The following is a 10,638-nucleotide window of genomic DNA, read 5'->3' as shown; positions in this document are numbered from 1 at the left end:
CAAGACCCTGTCTGGGGGGGCATCATTTATTTTCTTTAATTCAGATTCTCTTGGTTTTGTTGCTGTTTAATAAATCACTGGGGTATATTTTATATACTACAAAAGTTACTTATTTCAAGTGTCTAATTAAATACCCTTTAGTGATTTTACCAAGTGATATAACCATCACTATACTCTGTTTAGGACATTTTCATCCTCCCACTAAGAACACTTCTGTAGTGGATCCCTTCCTTAGTACCAGCCCTATTTGATTATTTAAATTTAACTATTGAAACCTCTTGGGGTTCTACTCAGACACTCTTCTCTTTTTGATCCATGTTCTTCCATTGGGGAATTCCTTATGGCCATGGCTTCAGCTACCTAGAAGAAGCTCTCCATGTAGCTCTAGAGCCACAGACTTCAAATATCTCTTAGCTGTTTATGGTGGCATATGCTTGTAATCTCAACACAGAATTGTGAGGCAGGAGGATTACAGGGAGGCTGAACTAGGTTAAATTGTAAGACCCTTGTAGCAAGAGTAAACAAAACACCATGACTCACCATGACTCTACCTCAGTTATAGATGTTGAAATAGATCTCAAAGGCCAACTCAACTCCATGATCACAGTTTCCATCCCTATTTAGTCCTAGTGAGTGAAACATTTATTGGTCCAGCCTAGAGACAAAAATCTTGGCGTCTACTAAGACCAAAGAGCTCCTTCTTTGTCATACACATAATTAATCTACCACCAGATCTCTTCAACTTTCTGTATCCTAAACACCTCTCAGATGCATCTCTTTATGTTATTAAGATAGCCACTAACCTGGAGAATTCCATCATCCCTGTGGTGGTCTGAATAGGTATGGCACCCATAGATTCATGTGTCTGAATGCTTGGCTATAGGGAGTGGCACTATTAGGAGGTGTGGTCTTATTGGAGTAGGTGTGACCTTGTTGGAGGAAGAAGTGAGTCACTGTGGGGGTGGGCATTGAGATCTCCTAGTGCTCAGGCTCTGCTCAATGTGGAAGACAGACTCATCCTTGTTCCCCAAGAATGGCAGTCTCTCCCTGGCCACCTTCAGATCAAGATGTAGAATTCTTGGTTCCTCCAGCACCAAGTCTGCTAGCACGATATCATGCGTGCTGCCATGATGATAATGGAATGAACCTTTGAAACTGTAAGCCAGCCCCAATTAAATGTTTGCCTTTGTAAGACTTGTCTCAGTCATGGTGTCTCTTCACAGCAATAAAATCCTAACTAAGACAATCTCTTCCCTGAAACAGGTAACAACAGGTCTGGTTTGTGTCATCTTCTCTCTTCCTTTTTTTAATCAACTTTCCACATTTATAACCAAAGTGATATTAATAAACATTAAAATAAAAAAAGCAAATCTACTCCAAGAGCTTGAAATAAACATATTTAATACCAACTAACATTTTTGCTAGTATGATTCACTGCACACACCAACTCCTTTCTTCTCTACTGTCCAGTCAGACAGCTTTCTTTAAATTTCCTGAAAGTATGTTTCTCCCCCATCACTAGGTGAGATTAATCTCTCTGCTCATAGGTCCTCTACCGCCCACTTCTGTTTACCTACTTAAACTGCTACCAAACTTCCCAATCTTGGAATAACCCACAAAGTCAAAAATAGAAGGAAAATCTTCTAATTTCATCATCTGGAAGATTGAAGCAAGATGATCTCAAGTTCAAAGCCAACATGAGCTCAAAACTAGCCTGGGCTACATAGTGAGACACTGTCTCAAAAGCAAACAGAGACAAAACAAAAGCAAACACTTGCTGTTTCCTCAGATCAATCCACACTCGCTTCCACACAGAACTCACCCCACAGCCTCAGAATAGACCACATCGTCAGGGCCACTTTTTCTTTTACCAGACTGTATTTTCCCTTTATGAAATTTACTACAGTTTTGTAATTATACATTTATTTATGAGTATTTGATTATAGCTTTGTTTTCTATCAGCCCTAAGTTCTGTGAAGATAATAAGTATGTCTTTGTTCATACAGGAGTTACTCAATAAATATTGTAGAATTCATGAATAAATGAATAAAATGAACCGTGCCAATGGAACCAAGGTGAGCGCAATGGCTGTGATCTGGAAATTGCCTACCTTGTGTATGTTTTCCCCTTTGGTTCTCTAAAATAGCTTCATTTCACATATAATGCGTTTTCATCCAGAGAGAAGCATTCAATTTAAATGGAGGAGCTATTTCTTGACTCAGACATACCATGGAATCACGCTTTTATTACTTCTCTGAGAATATTTCTTGCAATCTACTGTGCCTTTGTCTCTGAAAAAAAAAAAAAAAAAAAAAAAAACCACAACCTCTCTCCTTCTTTAGAAAGGAAGTGAAGGGCTACCTCACGTGATGGTGAGTTGGAGACATTCTCCCTCTGGCTTTCCAGGAAAACTGGTCCTTGCTGGTTTCTGTGGTGCACTTACTTTGACTTTAGTTGTTTTCAAGTTCCTGATCTGATTCCCCCCCCCCTCCACTGCCCCAAAACAGAGCTGAGGAGAGACACACACCATCCAGTTGGTTCTGTCATACCTCTGTGGCCAGGGTCCCATGCTGAACTATGGGCAGGTGGGAAAAAAAAAGTATTTAAAATCTAAAGAGAGAAATTTGCATCCCTCTATGTGGAGGGCAGTGACCATGGTAACAACTGAGGTCCAGTCACTTTCCTGAAGACTATACATATATATATACATATATATGTATATATATACATATATACACACAAATATACATATATATATATATAGTATAGAGTTTATATAGAATAGAGTTTATTCAGGGCATGGGGAGGGGAGTTGAGAGAAAGGCAGGGAGAGAGGGGGCGGGTAGAGGAGTAGCTCCTGGTCAAGAGCACTTTGTGGGAGGGGGGAATGGGGAGAGAGAGGGAGCAGGAACAAGAGGAGAGAGCAAGAGCAAGAGAGAGAGAGAGACAGAGAGAGAGAGAGAGAGAGAGAGAGAGAGAGAGAGGGTCAAGCAACCCCTTTTATAGTGAGTCAGGCACACCTGGTTGTTGCCAGGTAACTGTGGGGCCCGGAGCCTAGACTAAATGTCAACATGTGGGATGTAGCATTTCCCATAGTACCAGGCACCCACCCACACTTAGCATTGACCTGGCAGACCTCTTAAGCTGCCTCACAACTAAGTCTACACACTTCCTCTGGCCTTGTGTCTCATGATTTCCTGTGTACTGGCTGTAAGACTATCATAGACACCATGAGGGAAGAAATAAGGTCTTTTTCCCCTCAGTTTGGCCAAACTATAAAGAAAACCCTGTTCTTTTACTGTCTTAGTTAGGGGTTTTGCCACTGTGAACAGACACTATGACCAAGGCAACTCTCAGAAGGACAACATTTCATTGGGGCTAGCTTACAGATTCAGAGGTTCAGTCCATTATCATTAAGGCAGGAACATGGCAGCATCCAGGCAGGCATGGTGCAGGCAGAGCTGAGAGTTCTGCATCTTCATCTGAAGGCTGCTAGCAGAATACTGGCTTCCAGGCAGCTAGGATGAGGGTCTTAAAGCCCACCCTCACAGTGACACACCTACTCCAACAGGGCCATACCTTCTACTAGTGCCACTGCCTGGGCCAAGCATACACAAATCATCACAGTAACCAAGTTTTGCTTTTTAGTTTATTTGAGGACAGGAAAAAAACCAAGGCCATGGGTGAAGGAGAGTGACTAGTGCCTCCCCAGGATCTGGTGGACGTTCACCTCCAAAGCCATTTTTCTCCCCGCTCCTCACTATGACTCACCCTGCCTGTGTCCAACTTTCTGGCTTCATGAGTATTTTCCTATTTTTAGATCCTTTCATCAAGTCGAGATTGCCGCTTGGTATGCAGGAACGTTGAGAGATGTTTCATTTCCATCCTCAAGGCTAAATTGCCATTTCTGTCATGAGCTCTGATCTGCCCCAAGAAGCAGGCAGGGGGGGCAGGGGGGGCTCAGTTGTTTGTGGGGCTTTCCAGAGCTCCGTATCAGCTGGCAAAGCCCATCAAAGAGAAAGGGAGACTCCGGATCCTACTATGAGTAAATATTATTCACAATGACTGTTTACCAACAGTTTCACATGCCTATGCCAATACCTCAGAAGCTGTTTTCAAGGCAGTGTTTATGCAAAGGATTAGGAAAAGGGCAAAAGTCTCCAGAGAGAGGAATCACTAAAGCAATGGCTCTCGGGCATTAAACCGTCAACATTAAACTTTTGCTCCACCTTGGAGCCCTGCTTCCCAGCCAACATTAGACCCCCACGTGTGCTGGCAAAGAGAAAGTCAACAATAAAATCACACATGTCACATCTACCGTACTGTGGACATGCCTACTGCTGCTTGGGTGTGGCGAGCTCAGCCTGCTGGAAATCCTTACAGTAAACACGCCACCCAGTCCCTCTTTTGTTCTGTAGCTGATGGCAGGGTACAGAACAGCGCGTCTGAACGCAATGATAACAACGCCAGCAAGGGCCCCAACTGTTTGTTAACCGTGTAATGATTAACCAGGGCCAGGGCCCCAGCCTTTGGGCTGTCACTCAGGGAAGTCTATTTAGTAAACAGTCAACCACCAATATCTTAAACAGGTTGAACAGATGGCTCCAGGGTTCAGGCCAACTGTTTTCTTCAATTTCACACAGCTTGGAGGGAAATGAGGGCCATAAAATCCAAGAGAAGACCAAACAGAAACACCATCACTACCACCCTCCAGTGTGCAGATCTCTCATCCCTAGGAGGATGAAGTCTGATGAGAGGAGAAGAACAGCCTCTGAGGGGTGGAAATGAAAGCTCTACCCAGGAGAGTTTTCTGCACAAAGAGTGAGTTGCTGAGCTCGGTCAGAGACTCTGAAAGCTGGGGGGTAAGACTACCAGTGACAAGGTTTTGATGAAACATCCCAAGACTTAAGTCACAGATGCAATGCTGACTCACCACAGTTTCCCCATAGCGTCTTAGATGCTAGATGTTATAAGTAAGAAAGCATGGTCTACTCTAAGTTAGGAGTATCGCAGCTTCAGTGTAACTATGAATGTTGGTGCTTAATTCAGAACATGTCTACTCAGCCATCCTTGCCCTGCCCTGTTCTGCCCTTCCCAGAGTTCTCCTCTGTGCTAGCTTTCTGTTACTGCTACGGAGTATTCAAGATAACCCAACGGAAAGGATTCAGAAAGGTTTGTTTCCAGTCACAGTTCTGTAGTAGTACATGACAGAGGAGGGTGCTGAACCTTTGGTAACTAGGAAGGCAGGGACCCAAGACTCAAAGTCCCTTTCAAGTAAAAATCTATAGTGACCTATTATACCCCACCCCCTAAAGATTCCACCTCCTCCTAATAGTGCATGGTCTGGGGACCAAATTTGTCACACAGGACCTTTGATTGACACTTACCCAAACCATAGTGCCCCATTTCTGCATTTGTGCAATGTGAACATAAGGCCTGACTTCGTATATATCGCAACGATTCTGCTGAGATAAATTGATACTGTCTAGGCAAAAGGGCATTACAAATTCAAGCTTTGGGGCTGCAGCCTATTATACTTCAAATAAATGTCATAACAAGCTCTATAGGAGAAAAATAACAGACACAGTCTATACCCTAGAACCAGACACATTCTACCCAGATTAGAAGCACAAGCAAAAAACATTTAAAAATATGTAAGAAATATTATAAAACCCTATAATCCATTCCTATGGGGGAGGGGGAGGGCAGCAGCCTACTGTCCACTGGAGTGAGGGGAGAAATGCAATCCTCAAGACAAACACAGAAGCCCTCTCCCCCAACACACACACACATAGACACACACACAGACACACAGACACAGACACACACACACAGACACAGACACACACACACACACACTGAGTTTCCAACATAAAGAGGGGTCTGGATTAAGAGCCTAATTGGCTTAGTTGAGATATGTACATAGCCCATGGGGCATGATCCCAGAAGGGATGCGAAGTATACTCTTTTTGTCTAAGATGAACCTACAAAAGAAAATAGTCCTAAAGCAGGGAAATTAATTCAAAGCAAAATAGACAGTGGACACAAAATTCAGAAGATCATATCACTCCTGAAAATGGACATCAACTTATTGGAGTAGTAATGATAGAACTATTTTACTATTTCTCTGGCCCCTATAAAGTAGATCTGTAAGTGACAACCTACAAGTGACTATGAGAAGATGTATAGTGTCACTAGGGTATACAGGACTGACTGTAAATACTGGGGGTGGGGGAACCTTAAGACAAAGAGGAGGAAGAGGTGGAGCAGGAGGAAGATGATGCCATAGATTTTTCTAAAAACTATGAGAAATCCCCCAAACAAATTCCAGCCTTAATATATCATATAAAGAGCTTAAAAAGCAGCCTTTCTGTATCTCTAATAAAAACCTAAACAAACTTAAAAGTAACTTTCCCCAAGTCTTTCTGAGAATTAGCCAGTCAGAAGAGTCAAGGAATCTCATTGTGGGGCAGATGGCATGAAACCCATAAGTGACTAGGAACACTTTGGTAGCGATCTTGATGAATTGCAAGAAATAGGCTTAGAAACTAATGAGAAACCTAAGGGTTCAGACCCAAGAGCCTCCCCCAAACACACATACCACACTACACACACACACACGCACTTCCATAGCTGTTGCCTAAAGAAACAGCCCCAGGTTCCAAGGTCACCATCTAAGAAAGCTGCCCTTGCAGCCCAGGCAGGGGGTTCCAGGAGGTCCTGCAGGCTCCCAGCATTCCCTAGCTCAAGAGAAAATGGTTCTCTATTCCAGCCTCTCCTAGCACCTGGGCAAAGCCAAGAAATACTTATGAAGATCTCAGCCCAGCCTGGAGTGGTGCTGTATCCTGCTAATTCACTCCCTAGGAATCAGAGAGCAGGGCAAGGTTGACCTTTGTGAACTCCAGGTCAGCCAGGGCTTCCATAGTGAGACCCTGTTTCAACAAAACTAAAACAAATAGGGCTTTTGCCATGGTTCAAGAGGAAAAGGTAATAAAGGTGATTCTCATGGAACCTGACAATCTAATTTCCATTGAGGATGGACACTTGGTACCTGATGATGGGAAGCAGTTTGGGGAGCGTTGGGAACCCTTGGCTAGAAAGGCTGTCAGAGCCTTTGAAAGTTAAACCCCACTCCTCTTCTTGAACAATAAGCAGCAGACCAAACCATTTCAGCTCCCTAGACTTCCTCACCAGGATGCATTGTAACCTCCAAGCTGATACAGAAACAAAGCTCCCTTCCTTTACGATGCTCCTGCCTGGTTTGTCATAGTGATGAGGAATTAAGTAACACACACTTTTAATTGGCCTAAAAGGCAAATGTGTTGGCTGGTTACAGCAGTAGAGCTCTTTGAAGGTGGACTTAGGTTTTAAAAAGTTATGCTTGAAATGTCTAGAGTAGATGCTAAAACATTTAAGCTGTTTTTATTTATATTTATTTGTTTATTTTTGTGTGTTGTCAAAGGTTAGCTGTCTCTCCTTCCACTATGTGAGTACCTGGTATGGAACTCAGATTGTCAGACTTGACAGCAGGTGGCTTCACCTGCTGAGTCTTACAGGTCCAAGCAAAACATTTTTTTTTCTTTTAAAAAGATTTTTCCTAAACAAACAAACAAACCAAAATAACCCAAGATAGCTACAACAATCCTGTACAATAAAAGAACTTGCAGAGGTATCATCATCCCAGATTTCATGCACTATTACAGAGCTATAGTAATAAACACATGCATGGTATCAGCATAAAGATAGACAAGTGATAAGTGGAATACGATCGAAGACACAGACATACATCCACACTCCTATGGACACCTGCTCTTTTGATAAAGAAGCCAGAATTCTACAGTGGGGAAAAAAAAGAAAGCATCTTCAATAAATGGTGCTGCTCTAGCTGGTTGTCTGCATCTAGAAGAATGCAAATAGTTCCATATCTATCACCTTGTACAAAAGTCAAGTCCAAGTGAATCAAAGACCTCAACATAAAACCAGACACACTGAACCTGACAGAAGAGAAAGTGGGGAAGAGCCTTGCAAGCATAGGCCCAGGAGATAACTTCCTGAACAAAACACCAGTAGCTCAGGCACTACTTACAATTAGTAAATGGTACCTCATGGAACTGAAAAGCTTCTGTAAGGCACAGGACATAGTCAAAAGGACAAAGCTGCAGCCTATGGAATGGGAAAACAAGAGTTTCACCAACTCCACACCGGACAGAGGGTGATTTCCAAAACCTCAAGAAACCAGACACCAACAAACCAAATGCCCCAATTAAAAATGAGGTGCAGATATAAACAAAGAATTCTCAACAGAAGAATCTCAAATGTCCGAGAAGCACTTAAAGAAGTGTCCAGCATCCTTAGCCAGCAGGAAAATGCACATCAAAATGAGATTCCATCTTACACCTGTCAGAATGGCTGAGATCAAAACCACGAGTGCCAGCTCATGCTGGCTAGGATGTGGAGCAAGGGGAGCACTCTCCCTTGCTGGTGGGAATGCAAACTTCTACAGCCACTTTGGAAATCAATTTGGCAGTTTCTTAGAAAATTGGGAATTGATCTACCTCAAGGCCCAGTTACAGCACTTCTGGGTATGTTTGGTTGCTATGCCTGGGAGGCCTGCCCTTCTCTGATGGGAAATGGAGGAGTGAATGGAGGGAGAAGGAGATGGAGTGCGGAGGGACTGAAAGGGAGGCGGGGAGGAAACTGTGGTCCAGTTGTGACATATGAGAGAATAAATACAACATTTGAGCATTTTTTCCTTTATTTTTATTTCAGGTATATGGGTGTTTTGCCTGCAGTGCCCAATGAGGCCAGGAGAGGGCAACAGATTCCCTGGAACTGACGTTATAGATTCTTTTTGAGTCACCATGTAGAGGCTAGGAACCAAACCCTGGTCGTCTAGAAGAGCAGCCAGCGTTCATAAGTGCTGAGCCAAATCTCCAGGCCCTGAAAATAATCTTTAAAGAATTATAATTAGGGCTGGTGAGATGGCTCAGTGGGTAAGAGCACCCGACTGCTCTTCTGAAGGTCCAGAGTTCAAATCCCAGCAACCACATGGTGGCTCACAACCATCCACAACGAGATCTGGCGCCCTCTTCTGGAGTGTCTGAAGACAGCTACAGTGTACTTATATATAATAAATAAATCTTAAAAAAAAAAAAGAATTATAATTAACATGATAAAACAGGAAAGACATTGTAATAATATAACTGGCTTGATTGAAACTGCATAAGGCAGGAAAAGAGGGGAAAATGAAGGACAAACATAGCAAATAAAAACCAGATGTAAGCACAGAGGATAGCCATATGCCTGTAACTACTTCTGAAATGGATGATTGAGGTAGACCAGTTGGCTGGGGTGTACGGGTAAGGGATATAGCTCATTAGTAGAGTTCATGTTTAGCATGAGCCAGGTTCCAGGCACAAAATCCCTAGCACCGAAAAAGAAAAAGAAATAAAACTATGGAGCTTTTCAGAGAGACATACAAAAGCAATCGTCTGGAGAGATGGCTCCGCAGTTAAGAGCATCAGTTGCTCTTGCAGAGGACCAGAGTTCAGTTCCCAGCACCCACAGAGCAGCTCACGAACATCTATGTCTCCAGTTCCAGAGGATCTCATCTGGCCCCCTCTGGTATTAAGTAGGAACATGTTGCACATACATGAATGCAGACAAATGCTCATATGCATAAAATAAAACAAAATAAAAGTCTGAAGAGATACAAAAGTAACAGCAAAACTCAACTACATCATTATTCATAACAAACACGGAGGCACATTCTTGTTCCCCCAGCACTGGGGAAGCTGAGGTAGAAAGACTGCAAGGTCTGGTCAAGTCTGGGCTACAGAGTAAGACCCTGGATCAAAACAACAACAAACGCGGGACAGGGAGCAGTGGCATGGGGGAATTACCAGATGTAGTGTTCACTTCAGAGCATATATATTAAACTTGAAACACTACAAAGATCAACATGGTCTCTGTGCAAGGGTAGCCGGCACACAGTCATGATTGGTCTACAATTTTCCCCTAAACACTACTATTAGGAGGTGTGGCCTTATCGGAGGAAGTGCATCGCTGTGGCAGTGGGCAGGAGAGAGAGTTTCTCCTAGATACAGTTGATCGAGATGCAGAACCCTCAGCTCCTCCTCTAGCACCATGTTTGCTTGCCTGCTGCCATGCCTCTCGCCAAGTTGATGAATGGACTAAACTCTGAAACTGTAATCCAGACCCAATTAAATGTTCGTCTTTATAAGAGTTGCTTGGGCTGGGTGTGGTGGCTCACACCTTTAATCCCAGCAATCAGGAGCCAGAGGCAAGTGGATTTCTGAGTTGGAGGCCAACCTGGTCTACAAAGTGAGGTCCAGGACAGCCAGGGCTATACAGAGAAACCCTGTCTCGAAAAAACAAACAAACAAAAAAAGAGTTGCCTTGGTCATGGTGTCTCTTCAGCAAAGAAACCCTAAGGAAGACACTCACCCAGCTACTATCTTGGCTACTGCATTTGTAGGCGATCTGGTGTGCCTGCTGGGCCTTCTTCCTCAAGGAGCAACCCAGCAGCAGCTGCTAATAAGCATGCTGAAGAGGCCATTTACATTAAACAATGCCTCTCCCTCCTGGGCAGTTCTGGCAGTTAGCTGGAGTGAAGTT

General features: G+C 43.4%; 1 non-coding gene across 1 annotated transcript; it reads left to right on the top strand.

Moving 5' to 3' along the window:
- Window positions 1-9,910: 9,910 nt before the first annotated feature.
- LOC147005165 (U6 spliceosomal RNA) lies at window positions 9,911-10,015 on the top strand. The gene has a single exon (XR_015047039.1). It is a non-coding gene; the product is annotated as a U6 spliceosomal RNA (small nuclear RNA).
- Window positions 10,016-10,638: the final 623 nt, after the last annotated feature.

The sequence above is a fragment of the Mus caroli genome, unplaced genomic scaffold, assembly GCF_978045245.1.
Source record: "Mus caroli unplaced genomic scaffold, Mus_caroli_1 scaffold_4, whole genome shotgun sequence".
Lineage (NCBI taxonomy): Eukaryota > Metazoa > Chordata > Mammalia > Rodentia > Muridae > Mus > Mus caroli.
The sequence above is the reverse complement of the archived record's forward strand: the minus strand, read 5'-3'. Positions and strand labels throughout refer to the sequence as shown.